This window comes from Cygnus olor, chromosome Z (assembly GCF_009769625.2).
Source record: "Cygnus olor isolate bCygOlo1 chromosome Z, bCygOlo1.pri.v2, whole genome shotgun sequence".
NCBI lineage: Eukaryota > Metazoa > Chordata > Aves > Anseriformes > Anatidae > Cygnus > Cygnus olor.
In genome coordinates, this window is record NC_049198.1 from 68,973,537 (window position 1) to 68,991,401 (window position 17,865).

Genomic DNA, 17,865 nt, shown 5'->3' on the forward strand with positions numbered 1-17,865 from the left:
GCAGCAATTTATCAGCAACAATATTTTAATTGATCCCTACTGTATAAGCCAATTTACGAAAATATCAGCTAGGCAAGAGCATTTGAAAATCCTTTGAAACAAAGAAAGCTGTGTTCATATTCTCCCCTTCTGCATGCATTTGTTTATAAATGAAAAGAGATATTATCTCTCCCACTCCCTTCCCACATGGCAATGCATTTCCCTGATTTTTCTGCTGTTTCAGAATTATAAGATAAATGATAATTCCAACCAACTATAGTTCTGTTTTAAAAAAGGAAGAATAAAAAATCAATCTCTGAGCTGGGGCCTTGAGACCTTCAGAAAAATTACATAGCTTTTGGCTGAGAAGAGTTTCAAGTTCTTGAATCAGAAGAAAAGTAAAGAAAAAAAAATTGAGATATTAAGAAAAAAATAGTTTAAATTCATGCATTATTCTCTGAACCTGGCATGGTGTTTTGCCTTTGATTTCCATGTTGTTGGGTCAAACTCCGTAGAGATATTTTAAAATCTTTGATTCTTTCTTTTTCTTAAAGGAATAATAATAATAAAAAGAAAAAGAAAAAAGAAAAAAAAAGAAAAGGAAAAAAAAAAGAGCCTAATATTTGTTAGAATTCTCTTTTTCATTTAAATCATTTTTGTAGACCAAGGTAAAAAATACACTTTTTATTTTTTTTTAAGTATTATTATTATTTTTTAATGTATTATTCCTTCTGATTTGAATGGCTTGATAACAGTTTTGGGGAAGAAATCAACAATGGAGTCAAGTTGTTTCTTTGATGCCATTGTGTTTAACAGTACAAACAAAATTTCCATTAAAATCATGAAAAACAGTCCACTTGTTCAGACTTTCAACCTTATCTGTTGCCAGGGCACTTCCTAAAGTTTGTCTGTGTGGAGAATTAATTCTGTACCCATCTGTTTCTCAGCTGTCTTCTTCTGCATACATATTCCTGTTGCCTTTTACTTGCTCATGGGTCAGATCCATACTTTCATGAGCTAAAAAAAACATTTCATCTTCTGTTGTAGTGCTCAGTTAAAAATGGGAGGCAAATGTTAATTTGAATACCTGCAGGTTTTGTGATGAGGTTTTCTTTTCTGTTTTGGTCTTTTGTCACTAATGATGCAAATACACATGAAAGTGTCATAAGAGATTTGTCCAGCTAATAGCTCTGCTGTTTCAGTGTTGTGACAGGAGAACATAGCTTCTGTTGCATTCTCACATTTTATTTTTTTTACTCTTTTATGTGAAATTTTGCCATATTTAGACCTTCCCAACAGACCTTGCCCAAGCCTTTTCCCTTTCTTCTAGCAGTTCCTCCACTCAGATTTCCACTTTCATTTTCTTACATAATTTCATGTACTATGTCTGAAGAATTATTTTCAAGAAACAGCCTTTAAAAGACTTATTGGAAGAGCAGCAATATATAATAAATATGTATACTATACTATGCTATATGGTATGATACAATACTATAGCAATATTTTGCTTGTGAAATTTTAGAGAAATATTTTTTTGAAATATTCTAGTTGCTGTTAAACCAAATTATTTGTCACAGTAATTAATCCGCAGGTATTTATAGAATCAATGAATCATGTAATGGTTCAGGTTGGAAGGGACCTTAAAGACCACCTAATTCCAACCCACCTGCACAAGGTAGAAATACCTCCCTCCAGACCAGGTTGCCCAAAGCCCCATCCAACCTGGCCTTGAATGGTCCCAGGGACGAGGCATCCACAACTTCTCTGGCAAAGTGTTTCCATGCACCACCACCTTCATAGTAAATAATTTCTTCCTTATATCTAATCCACATCTACCCTCTTTCAGTTTAAAACTGCTATGCCTTGTCCTTTCACCACACCCTAAGATTTTTTTGTGTGCACATTTTAACATTTAAAAATAAAATTTATGAGCACAAAATGTAGAATAACAAACTGTTTCTTAAAACTTTGCTGTTGCTTAGCACTGACCTTTAAGTATTTCTATTGCTGTAATTGTACATTTCAGACACATGAATAACGAAGATATTTGCTCTGTTTTTCCAATAAGTGTATATCTCTGAGTCCCAATCAGTTCTTGTCTGATCACATCTTCTTTTCAACATATGAATACTAAATACTGAGTTATTGCTGGAAGATGCTTAATCTCTGAATGGTTATCAACTGAACATAGAGAGTTACGAATTACTGAGCACACAGTTTCAAGGAAAATTTCCTTCACTGAGTGAAAGTGTTTTGGCAGTTTCAGTATCAAAGCTCTGCTGAGCAGATGGCTTTGCCCAGCAAATAGTGAAAATTCTGTAAACATGAAAATCTGATATTTTCTTGCAGTAAGTTTTGTGCAGGGAAATGAGGGATTACGGGTTCACTGAGGACATTTAAGCAGAAGTCAGAAGATTCTGGTAGCTGTTTCTTATGGGGATTATGAGAACACATTGCACAACAACTGATCCACTAACTCATTTTTCTGCTTTTCCTCATGTGTGCTGCTGTAGCCTTATGACAAGGTCAGTCCTCACAGAGGACTTTTAAGATTTTGACATCACTGGAGTAGAAAGCAAAGGAGCAGTTTAGTGAAGGGTGACCTCTCTGCTAGTACCATTTTAAAAGTCCCAAAAGTTACATGAGTTTCTGTACATCAAAGGAGGATCAAGGGCAATGAAGAAAATATAACTCTTGAGCTGTGCATAGGTCTCTAGTGCACCCGGCATTGGTTCCTAGGTTGGGGCACATGACATGACCATATTCACACAAAGTTTACTGGCAGGGAGCAGGAGAGCTGATGTGACTGAAGGGAAGCTGAGTATATCCTTGACAATTCAGGTTTGTGACCCAGTTGCAGAGAGAATCCCCGGAAGATTCCATCTGGACAATGGCAGGGTTTATACAAAACCTTGGGTCCACTTCTGGATTTGGCAATTCCCTGGCTCCCCCAGATGGTGAAATACGTAACCTGAGGTTTGTAGAGCATGTGGGGATACTGGGTTGCACTGTCTGGTGTGTTAGCCATGACCTGAAGTGATGCTGGGTCATGAGCAAAGGAGGCTCTATCATGTGAGCAGAGGTAATGAGAGAAATGTTCATAAATCTCATACTCAGGCCAATGATCCAAAATTTTTGTTTACTGCATTTATTTTTTTTTAGTTATTGATTAGTTTCTTTAGTTTCTTATTATTGTTGATGTTTTTTCCCCACATAATTCGTATTTGGGTTAAAGCAGTGTTTACACACAGTCAGCTTTTAAAAACCTTGATGTCAGACGAAATGGAAATGGAATGAAATGAAATGAAAAAAAATCTTTGCCTTCCATGGGAAACCTAATAGAGCATCATTAATTTATTCTAATGACTAAGAGATCAATTTCAGAATGCTGATTTTTACCAATCAACAAGCAAAGGGAGAAACACAACTAAAAAAAAAAAAAAAATCTAGGATAATGTATCACTAAAGGTACATTGTTGGTTCAGCTGACACATGTAATTTGATTTAAATTATTTATGATAGTACTGAATTTACTAGTAGACTCATAAATGGTCTGTTGTACTATCTGTAAAAATAAAGAACTGGTAATACAATACATTTAAAAGCAAATGCATTAAATGTGATACTTCATGTATGTATAATGATATATGTGTATCATTAACACTTATAACATTCTCAGTACAATAATAAGGCATGTTGGGAGTTTAGATTTCAGCCTTTATATCTTTCATAATTTTCACACAGCTTTTCTCCTGTATTCTACCATTATTTTTGCTTTCATTTTTTTCACCTACCTTACAGCTTGCTATGAATCAGTAAAAGCTTTTAAAGAGCTTTTTGTGGGTAGGCTTAAGTCCCTTTGGAGTCCATTTTCCATCTATGCCACTTAAGAGCCTTCAAATTCTTAACTTTCTTCTAACATTGTTACAATGTGCAATGAAATAGAAACAAATACATCTGAATTTTAAATCCTGTCAAGTACAATGAATAATATACAGAACTACATTCACAAAAGTACTAATTCTGGAAAAGTATCAGCTACTTAAACAAGGACATGCCAAGGATATTTTTGGAAAAAAAAATAAAAATAAAAAAAAAGGCCAGTAGATAGCATGTGTCAGTAACAACAGAATACGTTTTTAAAACAAAACCCCATTGGGCAGTGAGAAACCCTGTGTCAGTGCTAACAAGTTGGGGAAATAGTTTTATTTTAGGCAGCAAGTTTTGTTATGGTAGTTAATATTCATTAGAACACCACTACATAACTTGAAAACTCCTCATTCTTATTCTTTTTTAGTACTTTTGTTCCACTTAATTTGGATCAGAAGGTGTTTTCTGTTTTCTGGGATGTTATTTGAAGTGTCCTACATATTTTAATCTTTTTAAAACATAGCAAACATTATTAATAATTAATAATAGCATTTCCTTTTTTTTTTCTTTTTTTTTTTTTTTTTCCCTATTTGAAACCTAAACCCTGTAATATTTTTTGGACATGAGAATCAGAGATAAAAAAACTGATTCTAAAGGTTCCTGTTACACTTCATTATGAAACAGGGTGCAGAGTCTTGAGCAATGTGGAAATCCACATAGTGTGATCACAAAGGGATCAACCCTCAAAATACTAGTATGAGAAATCTCACCATTTTATTTTGTGTCATCTGGGGGCTGGAGGGGTCTATTTGTCTGTCAGTGGGACTCTGAAATGTGATGGTTACCAAAAGGACAGTGTTTATCTTTTATGTGCAGGATTTTTCTGCAAGTACTAGTCCTTTCAGATAAATAAATAAAAAAACAAGGAAGTTCTCAAAAATTAGTTAAAATGAAATATCTCGTACTAACCTAGATGAGACTGACCAGCAAGCAATTATGTTTTATTTAATTTTTGCTGTAGGTGCAACCTTTCAGTGAAGTTTCTTTTTTTACCTTGGTAGATATTTTCATATCTTTAAGTGGTTTTGATTGAGGTCTGCAGGATGAAATCTTCATGACCTGGAAATCAATAGGAAAAATAGAAAGGGCTGTGTTTCCAAATATTGACTAGGTAAAAATAATGTGTTTTGTTTAACTATTCTTTATACACTTAGGGGATAAAATATATTTCCAATATAATGAAAAACAATAGCACAAGTGTGTATTTTAGCACTTTTTTTTTTTTTTTTTCCGTTCCTGAAGAAACAGAAAATATATTTAAGGACGTTTTCATAAAAAGACCCTTTTGAGGAAAAAGCAAAGCATGAGAATCTGGGGACTAAGAATAATGTGTGCTGTAATGGATTTATTAAAAAAGAAATCCAGGCTAATCTGACTAATTTGGACCCTTGGTCTGCATTATCTAAATTTGGCAGCCTTGCACCGCACCACACAAAGCACTGAAATATTTCCCAACTTGCTTTTGTACTTCCTTCAGAAAAGAAGCATATACACCTTTACTGTTACTCATGTAGCATTACTACATATAAGGTTTGGAAAAAGTAAAGAAAGCAGCTAAATCAAACACTTAGTTGAAGAAGAGGCAAAGAAATCAAAGAAAGGAAAAGAAAAAGAAAATCTAACTTTTTTTTTTAATCATTTATTTATTTATTTATTTATTATTTATTTGTCAAAAAGAGTGAAGAAGAAACCCTTCCTTCCTCCCGCTGCCTTTTTAACTTGTTTCTCTCTATTCTACAATGATGGGAGCAGGCAGTACCATACTATACATTACTCCTGAGACTTCTGCCAATGCTAATTAATCTCCTTCTACCAGTACTAAAAAAGTGCAGTCTGGGCTTTGTCTACATATGATTTTAAGAAATAACAACCCCAAACTCACAGACCTTTTCCAGTCAGTAATTGTTCTTTTTCTTTTTTTTTTTTTTTTTTTTTTTTTTTTTTTTTCCCTGAAAACAATCCACTAGCTGAGGAAAATGCCCCTTCCCTCTGCACCCCTAAATGCTTCAGCAGTTGCTGTTCTAAACCTACCACCACATTGGTGGAAGCTGCATGAGATGGAGCTTCTTGCTAATACTGGCCAACTCAGGGTTTTTGTTCCCTGCCACCTCCCTGCTTCACTAACCCACCATGCAGATTCTGAAAGAGTTCACTGTTGTTTTCTAGGTGTCACCAAAAATTACCAAATGAGGGAGCTGAGGACTTGCAAAAGTGGCTCACAACACCAGTTTTAAAGGTAAGCACTAAAGGCACTCCTTTCCTTTAAAAATGTCAGCCCATTAATTTGCCACTATCTTAAGGCATATCTTATCTTAATTATCCCTGGGAAAAATAAAATGTGATTCTAGCTTAATGATCAAAATATTTTCAGAATGATTCTGGAGGCTGTTAGAGATATGCACATAAGAAAAAAGGATGTTGCATTTACCACTCTATTCTTAGATCTGTACAAAAAGCTTGTTCTTATTGTGTTTTTTTTTTCTTTCTTTTTTTTTTTTTTTTTTTCTTCACTTTCTGTTTGTATTTCTCAGCCTCTAAGGTAAGCAGATTTTTCTCTAGCAAGATGATGAGTAACCTAGCTGGTGTAAATTACCTAAGTCTTTTCAGAAGGACTGTTTTAGTTGCATACTCATATAATTTCCTCTTTATGCATATTTTCCCGGAAATGTTTCTTCCAGGAAACATCCGCCACTGTCTCACCAGAATTTCTTGATCCATTAACTACAAGGTTAGTGGCAGTCATTACAATGAATCCAAGTTATGTTTTCATCTGCTTACCCCTTATTTGGAGTTTCTGATGTCCCTTAAATGTAGCTAGATGGAGTCATCTCACAGATGGTAGACAGCTGTCTACCACCTTTATGTCTGTCACAATGCCTACCAAAATGTTTGTCTGTCTATATTCAGTGTAATTTTTTCCTCCACTAATCATGTGTTTCTCAGAAATCCATAACTTGCCAACTGTGCTTTGTACCTCATATGATCTAGATTAACGCTATGTGGTTCATCATGAGCTTTCACCTGACATTGGAAGCAGCAGAGACTGATTATTTGAAGATGCAGGATCAGGTCTTCAATTAGTTGCAGCTTGAATGTAGCTATTCTTTGCAAGACAATGACAAATACAAAATGCAGATGCATATGCTAGGCTTATATGAGCACCTTTGAAAAGAAATACAGTTGGTAAGATTGAAGTATATTACATGCAGAACATTATACAACTTATTCCATCTCAGAGCCACATAGAGGCTTTGGCTGAACTCCATCGTAACACTGACATCAGCTCTGTTCATTTCATGGCTATGTGGGTCTCAGGTAGCTGTTGGAACCCATAACTGATGGCTACCAAAAATTACAAAAGGAAAGCTTGTCAACTCTGTAAGTAGTACCATCTAGATAAAGGGTGATTTTTATAATCAAGACAATTAAACTGACAAAAGGCTATGTAGAACTTTTCTTATAGGTTTTCCAGAGCTTTCATTCAGCAAAACATTAACTTGTTTCTAGCTATAACTATGTGATTGAGGATGTCATCAAGAAGACTGGCCACCTGCCAAACATTAGATGTTTGCTTAAATACTTTGCTGAACTGGGAACTGAATGTCACTGAAATACTCTGTGGAGTATCAGAATCCTAGAACATGCCTAAATAAATCTAATCAGTAATATATATATGTATATATATATATGTATCATGCTGTACAGTAAGTAGCATTAGGCTCCATGTTTTTATGTTTGCATTAGTGCTGAGATACTGTTACTGTGGGAGGTGTAATTTAGACATTTCCAACCCTTGCACATCTAAAAATCTTAGCCACAGCATTACAGTCATGTGTTTCTAATCATATTTCCTGATTTTTTTCTTTATCTGAGAGTCATACTTTGTATCACTTTTATAGAACTCTATAAAATATATCTAATTAACCTTACCCACACTACCCAATTATATAGGTTTGTGCAAAGAATTAACTCTTAAGGATCAGATGTTTACTTAAATTGTTTAATTTAGATTTTATTAAGGTTCTCAATTCATTCTCTTCTGAACAAAGATAGGGAAACAAGAATATTTTCTCATACTAATATTTTTTTCAGTAAACATTAAAGCAGTTAATTTCTTTACAACATTTTTTGAATGATTAACCAGATATTTCTGTCCTTTTATTCTGCATACCCAGATGATGGAGCTGTTTGGATTTGAGGAAAAAAATTGTCAGCATCCTTCACATTTTAGAACAACCTTCAGAAAATATGACATACTATATAAATAATTGTTACCATCAAGGCTTATGTCAAGGTATAACACAAACAGTTAAGGTACGTTTGATTTGAACTAACAGGTGAACATGAAGACAAATGGTATTAAATAAAGATTATTTTTTTCATGTCTGTTGTTGGCTGTGTCATTGACTTTCTCATGAGAGAAATTGAATCAATACAATCAGGTCATTAAATGGTTAATGAATTAAAACATTTAAATTTTGCTGCTGACAGATGTTTCACAAGCAGAATCTTGGTCAGTACATGAGAATGATCCAATGGCTGCCATCATCACATGGGAAAATTGACCAACCTACAGAAATGGTGGTGTTGATTACTAGGTGGTATTGATACCCCATCCCTGGAAGTGTTCAAGGCCAGGCTGGATGGGGCTTTGATCAACCTGATCTAGCAGAAGTTGTCCTTGTCCATGGCAGGGTGGTTGGAATTAGATGATTGTTAAGGTCTCTTCCAACCCAAACTGTTCTATGATTGCTATGATTGCTAGTTGTAGCAGTAATGGATCTGCCAGATGCCCACAGGCTGGGTTTGGGGGATCATGGCTCCACCAGCCTCTTGCACTCGGTGACTGCCTCAGCACATGTTCAGAAGACATTTGAAATATCTGGGCAGCTCTTAAGCTTCATGGAGTGGCCTTGCATACAAGTCACTTCATTGAGGCTAGGCTGGTAAGATAAGGACAGAGAAACTAGCATAGAGGAGAAACACTGAGAGTTAAAACTGTTGTGGAAATTCTGCCTCCACTTGTTTGAGTTGTGGTCTGAAGCAGCAAGATGACCTTTCTTTTCTTGCTGTCTCCTCATATGATTTTTTTTCTCCAAGGTGAGATACCTGGTTCCTTAGTAACCTTTTTACCTGTGGTATTTATTGATGCATTTCATGCACGTTGATGCATCTTCCTGCCTCTCATTTCTTAGTCCTTGATCTTGAGGTCTCTTCCAACCTAGAAATCTGTGTCTGTGGCTGAAATTGGCAATATTTCATTCAATATAAGTGGCTTGGAAGCAAGAACCTAGATGGTGAGAAGCATGACACTGGCTTTTGTCATTGGAATACAGGGCATGAGACTCAGTGAGCTGGGAAGGTAGTGTCTGCTTTGTGCTCATTTAAGGAACTGCAGCAAGCCTCAGAGGTTGTGTGTCTCACAGAGCGAAGTACTGATATTTAAAAGTCATAAAATGAGACAGAGAAATACATGTTACTGAATAGTACAGCTGTGGTACAGTCCAAACTATACTCACATCCAGCATAACAAATGAAAAAAAAAAAATTGTCTCATTTTTCTTTCTCCTTTCTCTCCCTAAGAGGACTTTTCAAAATCTACTTTAAATGTGTGCAGTTAAAGAATCTGTATATTATCTAGAGACACAACAGCTTGCTCTATAAATTAATACTGGGCAGACTTTACCTAGAAATGCCAAATTCTGTGAGCAACATGTGGTTTATTTTAAGTACAATGATTAGATTGCAAGTAAGATGAAGTTCATTGTGTACAACTGTATCTAACATTTATTTCCAAAATCATGCTCAATAATGTGTTGAAGAAAATAACATAAAAATGTCTACATTTAGCTCTCTATAAGAAAATGAAATTTTGAAAACCTGTTTTCACATGAAAGACTGTGATTTACAAGAGGCTTGAGGAGAAGACTGACTTGTATTTGAATGACTAAATATTTTTCTTTCCAAAACTCTGCAGCAAGAAACATTAATTATTTTTGGTTTAAAATATGTATTTATCTCATGCTTTTTGGCATTTGTCATGTAGTTCCTCATAATGTATTTAACATATCAATAATGAGTGGTCATATTAATTTTCCTTGTTTCTTTACATCTAACAACCTTGTGTGGTCTCAGCATTGGAAAATGATTATTCTGTTAGGTAGGAGGTCAAATAGCAGGAAAACATATTGCTGCAGAGGCTCTTGCAGAGTTTATGATCACCATATGTATATGCAGGGATCTCAGGTCTCATTCAATCAAGGTTTGAACATCTCCTGTGATGGAGACCTCACAGCTGCTCTGAGGCTCACCCCGAAGTTCTGTCCATACTGCAGTCCTCCTTCAGGTTGTGGACATTAATAACGTCCCACACCTCCATCCTTGTCTTCTTCACCTTCTTCTCTCTTATTTCCCAAGCTGAATCAGCCCAGTGCTCTAAACCTCACAGAATACAACCTATGCTCCAACCCTGCCCATATCAAGGACCCTCTGTTAGACTTGCTCCTGTGCCAGTAGCCGAGTCTGGGACCCTGCAATCTTGGTGTGGTCTCACTGGTTCTGAGCAGTCAGTCAGGATCTGTGCCTGGACCTGCTGCTGTGGACACAGTACTCCAAGTGGGGCTTCACAAGGGCAGAGCAGAGGGGGACAATCACCTCCCTCAACCTGCTGGCCTCTCCTCTGTTAATGCAGCCCAGGACACAGTTGGCCTTCTGTGCTGCAAGCACACACTGCTGGCTCATGTTGATCTTTTCATTCACCAGAACCCCCAAGTCCTTCTCTGCAGGGCTGCTCTCAATGAGTTCTTATCCTAGTCTGTATTAATGTCTGGGCTTGCCCTGACCCCCAGTGCAGCACCTTGCACTTGGACTTGTTGAAGCTCGTTAGGTCCATGTGGGCCTACTTTTCAAGCTTGTCCAGGTCATGTGTTCTTAACATTTAGCAACTGGGTCTGATGGTGCCTGAGTGGGGAAAATTCTGAACAGCCTTAACTGATAATTATCCTTATGATAAATTTATAATATACTAAATTCATCTCAGCATTTACAGTGCACAAGTCTTGTGTGAGGGTTTATAACAGTAGCATACTAAGGAAGTTAAGAGACATAGTCTGATAGTCCATTCTGACTTCAATTTCTATGAAAACAAGAGCTCTAAGTAATTCAAATAATTCGGTAAGGGATACATAGTCAAATTAGATGACTTTCTGTATCCTGGGGCTCTAAGTTTCACCTAATTTGGGGGTAGGAGACATCTTATGTATAATGCTGGATAAGAAGATTAACTCATGTTTGGTGGACTAGCTAGAAGACCCTCTTAAAAATGCAGCAAGAAGCACTCAGCAAAAACCTGTGAGAAGAAAATATGTTTTATTTTGTATTAAGACAAAAATAAATCCCCCCAAATTTAGTTCTATAGGATTTCTAAAATAATTCTTCTAATTTCTGACTAGGTAAATGTTACCAATTTGTAGCACTAGATGTGCAAGGTTGCTTGTGTGTGGTAGACTTGCAATAAGACTGCAGCAACACCTCTGATCTATTCATTAGTTTTATCTGTTTAGTGAGGAGATATGAAAAGTAGATGCGGTATAATCCCTGTAATACACTTTTTTCCTCTCATAACCTGATCTAAAAGAACCCATTTTTATTGCAGATTAGATTCTTCTGCTAAAGTCAGCACAGCTGATAAAAGTTTTCATTTACTCTTTTGTACCTCCTTGCCCTGTCACATATTTACAGCATGTCATAAGTAGCTAAGTGATCAATGGAACTGGGCTGTCATGTGCACTGACTATACATTGAAAATATGCTTTATTTTGCTGTTTTTAAAAACAAGACTATTTGCTGGCCATAATATCAGTCTACTGTTGTTGATATTTCCCTCCTCAATGTCCACCTTTTTTTTTTTTTTTTTTTTTTTTTTCATATTGAATGAATTTGAGTGTCGGATCCTGTTCACTGCTTTTTGTATAAAGGGCCTTTAGAAAGCCTCAACAGAATGCAGGTAAACCATCTGAATATCTTAAAAAGGATAGATTTTAAAAGAAGATAGATTTAAGTTAGACATTTGTGGTGGTTTTACTCAGGTGGGTGTCTGAGCTCCACCACAACCGTTCTCTCACTCCCCCTCCTCAAAGAGGAATGGGGAGAAAATACGATGAAAAGGGCTCAAGGGTTGAGATAAGGACGAGGAGATCACACAGTAATTATCATGACGGGCAAAACAGACTCAGCATAGGGAGATAGTAAGATTTATTACCTATTACTAACAAGCTAGAGAAGTGAGAAACAAAGGAAAGAAACCAAAAGCACCTTCCCCCCCATCCACCCTCTTCCACCTCCTCCCCCTGAATGGTGCAGGGGAACAGGGGAATGGGGGTTATGGTCAGTCTATAGCGCTTCTTCTCTGCCGCTCCTTCTCGGTCACTCTCGTCCCCTGTGCAGTGGGGTCCCTCCCACGGGATGCAGTCTTTGCTGAACTGATCCAGTGTGGGCTTCCCACAGGTAGCATTTCTTCAAGAACTGCTCCAGATATGGGTCTGTACCACAGAGTCCATCCCTCAGGAGCAAACTGCTCCAACCTGGATCCCCCACGGGCAGCAGCTCCTGCCAGGTCACCTGCTCCTGCGTGGTCTCCTCTCCACAGGCTACATGTCCAGCCCAGAATCTGCTCCAGCAGGGGTCTTCTACAGGCCGCAGCCTCCGTCGGTGCAGGTCCACCTGCTCCACAGTGGTCTCCTCCAAGGGCTGCAGCGTGGAACCCTGCTCCACCATGGTACTCCATGGGCTGCAGGGGGGCAGCCTGCTTCACCATGGTCCTCACCACAGGCCACAGCGGACTTCTGCTCCGGTGCCTGGAGCACCTCTCCCCCTCCTTCTTCACTGACCTTGGCGCTTGCAAGGCTGCTCCTCACTCCTCTCACTCTCCCAGCTGCTGTGTGGCACAGCGTGTTTTTTTTTTTTCCCTGTCTTAAATATACTCTCACAGAGGCGCAAAACAACATCGCTTATTGGCTCGGCTCTGGTCAGCAGTGGGGCCCTTACCTAACATGGGGCATCTTCTAGATCCTTCTCACAAAAGCCACCCCTAAGGCCCCCTGCTACCAAAACTTTGCCACGTAAACCCACTACAACATTAGAAAGAAAGTTTGCCCAGAGAAATTGTAGATGCCCCATCCCTGAAAATCCTCAAGGCCAGGCTGGATGGGGCTTTGGGCAAGCTGGTCCAGTGGGCGGTGTCCCTGCCTATGGCAGGGTGGTTGGAATTAGATGATCATTAAGGTCTCTTCCAACCCAAACTATTGTATGATTATTATGATTCTATGATCCTGACTTTACTTAAACAGTGTATGGGAACAGCACCGAACTGCTGACTGTGTGAACAGGACAGGCTCAGAAACAGGAAAAGGTAGTAATAAACCACTATGTATGCTGAGAATCATAAAATCATAAAATAATACAAGATTTTAATGATATAATAAAAAGACCTGTGGGTTTATCTAGTCCTAACCCCTGGTTAAAGCCATGCTAATGAGAACAGGTTGTTCAGGACCATGTCCAGTTCATGTTAGAATCTCTCTTTGGATGGAGAACTCAAAGTCTCTGAGCTCCATAGCAATGTTGATCCAATGTCATGATGAAGAAAGTTTTCCTGATGTCAAAGGAGAATTTCCTGTGTTCGGAATTGTGCTTATTGCTTCCTGTTCCTCCACCTACAACAAGCCTAATAGAAGCCAAGTCTGGCTTTATCCTCCCTGTATCCTCCCACAAGGCAGACTGCAGTGGGGTCTCCCCTTCCCTTCCTTTTCCCAAGGTTGAACAAATCCAGTGTCCTGCGCCTTCCCCATTACATCCCATGCTCCAGCCCTGACCATTGTGAGAGCCTTCCACTGGACTCACTGCTGTACATCAGGGTCTGTAGTCTGTACTGGGCTAGGAGCCAAGAAACGGACCCTGCATTCTCTGTGTAGTCTCACCAGTGCTGAGAATTGCAGCCATGAATTACCACGAAATGTAAATCTTGCATGCAGTTTCCAGTTCTTTGTCCCTTAATCAGACAAACAAACAAACAAACAAACAAACAAAAACCTTGGGAAAAGGTACTGATAAATGTAAACCTGGGGAAAGGTATCTGACAAATGACTTTGTGGCTCTTCTATTTCTTGTGGTAAAAAAGCTACAAATGTCCATTGACAGAATTTCACTATCTTGTTATCTTTATATGGTAGAATTGAAAACAGAAGCTTTGGATATCCAGCTATGTTGGGAAGGACATGTCCTTCAACAAAGACCACGTTGTTTCAAATCTTCATGGAATAAGATCTAAAACCTGTGTCCTGGTTTAGATTTACTTCTCTTAACCTGCTTCTGACCTGAGTTATTCTAAATCACAGAGCTACCATAGAGTCTTGAGACTTCTCAGACCACCAGTGATACTTTGGTGGAGTATAACTAGTGCTCATGAAAAAAGTTCAGAATGAGAATTGGCACCACCAACCCCAAATTCACAGACAATATGAAGCAGTTCCTTTTGCAGAGGTGAATATTACATATTAAGCTTGCTGACATCTAGCTGCCACTTTTTCGCCCTGCTGATGTAAGTATTTTAAACTGATGTGCTGCAAGTGAAGTAGTCTGCCCCATCAAGAAGAGGAGTTTTGGTTATGATATTTCTACTCCATAATAAGTCAAAATGAGTGGTAATAGTCATTTTCTGCAAGTACCTTGAAACTAAATTAACAGAAATTTGCATTTATAACAAGACGTGTAGTTATATTACACACCCTAACCCCATAATATATTAACTAATACACATTAATAGAGCTATATTGTGTATATTTTGTTTTTTGTCCAGTCTCTTAAAGTGATGTGTACATGCATTCAGTAAATCTATTCCACTTATGTCAACAGCTAGTGGAGGTGGTTCTAGGAGTAAAAAAAAAAAAAATTACCTGAGTTCCTAAGTACTAAGAAGTTTAGTTTACTACTACAAGTAAAATTTTTTCAATGATTTCATTTGGGTATGGGATTATACTGAGCGCATTATTTAACAATGATGAAGGCATTAGGCAAAATATATATATATTTCATTCCAGATAACTGTCAAACTCCTCTAATACTAACAGACCTAAATGATAACAATGGTTTTTATCATCCACTCACATATTTTACATGTATATATGAGCAGTCCATTACCAGTATAAGCATGCATAAACAAACATCCAGAATACTGCTGCCACTGACTGTTGTTTAGTTTCTTTAGTTGCCTGTAAACTGATACTACCCTTCCATTAAAGAAGCTATAAGTGCTGATCTCTTTAAAGGAACGTGTAGTAACTATCCTACCTTTTCTGGTCTGTAAACCAGAGGATTAGAAGTTGTTGAGCTATTCCATATTTATGAGATTTAGGAATGTGTGCAATTTGATGTTTTTGTATATTATTACATTTTTGCCTGTTTTCTCACCATTCATTCATAGTTAGATTGAATTCATGTACTGTGCATTCCCAAGAGTATTGCAAGACATCATGTATTGGATATTTTCACGGAAAGCTTTGTATTCTTTCAGTCCTTGAAGACAATCTGTAAGCTCAGGTCCATCCAAGTGGAGTACTTTTTGTAGGTGGATAAGTAAGTACACTGGAGACAGATACTTGTGGAGTGATACTATCTGCCAATAGGCTAGCATGGAAATACTTGACTGTTGCTATGTTTAATTAAGTCTCACTATCGGCTACTGTTCTGTGTACAGTGTCTCTGCTGCTTAAAATGTCATGAAAAATAACCCTTCCTTTGCTGATCAGCTCCAAGAGATGAAACGTTGGAAATGTGTGCATTACTGCACAGTAAGTAGCAGAAGTAGTGAGGAAACCCATGTTACCATCACATACAATGAGGTCTTACAAAGCATGCCTGTGGATTAAATATTCTTATCTTTGTCCTGGTTTCAGTTAGGACAGAGTTAATTTTCCTCCTAGTAGCTGTCAGGGTGCTATGTTTTGGATTAGAATGAGAAGAGCGCTGATAACATGCTGATGTTTTAATTGTTGTAGAGCAGTGCTTACACCAAGCCAAGGACTTTTCAGCCTCTCTCTGTCCTGCTAGCGAGCAGGCTAGGGATGCAGCAGGAGCTGGGAGGGGACAGACCCAGGACAGCTGACCCAAACTGGCCAAAGGGGTATTCCATACCATCTGACGTCATGCTGAACAATATATAGGGGTGGCTAGCCGGGGTGGAGGGGGGGGCCACCTGCTCGGGGATAGGCTGGGCATCGGTCAACGGGTGGTGAGCAATTGCCTTGTGCATCACTTATTTCGTACACATTATTACTATTAATACTATTATTATTATTATTATTGTTATTCTTTTCCCTGTCTTAATAAACTGTCTTTATCTCAACTCACAGACTTCACTTTCCCGTTTCTCTCCCCCATCCCGGAGAGGGAGGGGGGAGGGTGAGCGAACGGCTGTGTGGTGTTTGACTGCCAGCCGGGCTAAACCACAACAATCTTCTAACAGAGCAAGGAGAGAGGACATGCTCTGAGAAATGAACATGCAAATAGACTAATTCAGAAACACAAAAATTCAGGTCTGGTCCTGGATGGGTGAGGCAGACTCTGGGCACTTCAGAGTGATGTGTAACCTGTCTTGTGTCATTCCAGTGACCCTGCCCAAAACACTATGGTCAAAAACCACCAAAGACATTCAGATACTTAAAGCTGTGTTTGATGTGTGCTCTAATCTGCAAGTGGCACAGATTTGCATCTTCCATTTATGTCCATTTCTTTTAAGATTTAATATTCTTGTTATATTACTTACTTTTCCTGCAAGATATTCAATATAGCTTTTCTTGTTTACCGCGTCTTTTTCTGTCTATTTATGTATCCATTTCTAGAGTATAGGTATGTTGCAATGTATTTTATACCTACCTGATGTACCAGTTTTTTGTACCTACCTGATGTAAAGGGAGACATATTTTAAAGCTTAATGGATTGTTAAAGCTAAAATGTAATGTTATTAACTAGATCATATATATATATGTATTTCCAATAATTTACACAAGTAGATGTTGCAGAATGAGTGTAATACATAGTATAATCTACTGGCTGGTGTTTTAGACTTTTTGCTAATTGATATATGTCCTTTGCATTTAAAATGTAGGAAAATATGAAAGATATTTTGTCTTCTATTGCTTTCCGTGCCAGCCTTTTTGGCTTAAAGTGGAAAAAAAATATATTCTAATCGATGAAATGTAAGTTTTACCAAATTCAAAGTACTGAATCAGAACAAAGAATTCCTGCTGCTTGATTATACTGCATGTGATATAATTAGATTTGGTTTCTTCCTGGTTTAATTTAGTTTATCCTTTTGGGGGATATCCATTCACCATATTTAATTTAGCTGTAATACACTGTAGTAAATATTTTCCAAATAGGAAAACTTAATGAGTAGAAGACATGCATCACAAATTTTTTATTTTCAAACTTACCTTTTCAGAAGTTTATGTTTCAGTTGCATGAAAACTTTTAAAGGGTAAAATTAGACCTCCAGAAATGTTCTTAATTTGGCATCCTTAGTGAAAAGTATTTGCTTATTAGTTGAAGCACAACACAAATCTTATTGAAATCACTGGAACTGGGTTAAGGACCCAGGCCCTTTGCCCCAGAGTTTCCCCCAGCCCCACTAGCATCACCACTGGTGCTTTGCTTGCCTGGGTCAGAACTGTACATTGCTCCTGCCCCAACTGCATGGGGACCTGACAGGCACCACCTACCCCTGTCCTCGTCCCTCTCAGACAGCAGCCCTGCCCTCAGAGACATTGGCTGCTGCTTTCAGAGCAGCCTTCAGCTGATATTTGTCCAGGCCTGAGGAAGTACAGGGTTAGGTTCAGACTGAGACTGACTGGGGAAATGTTCCTGGTGCTCTGTGTGCACAGAAAGAGCAAAGAAAGAGGA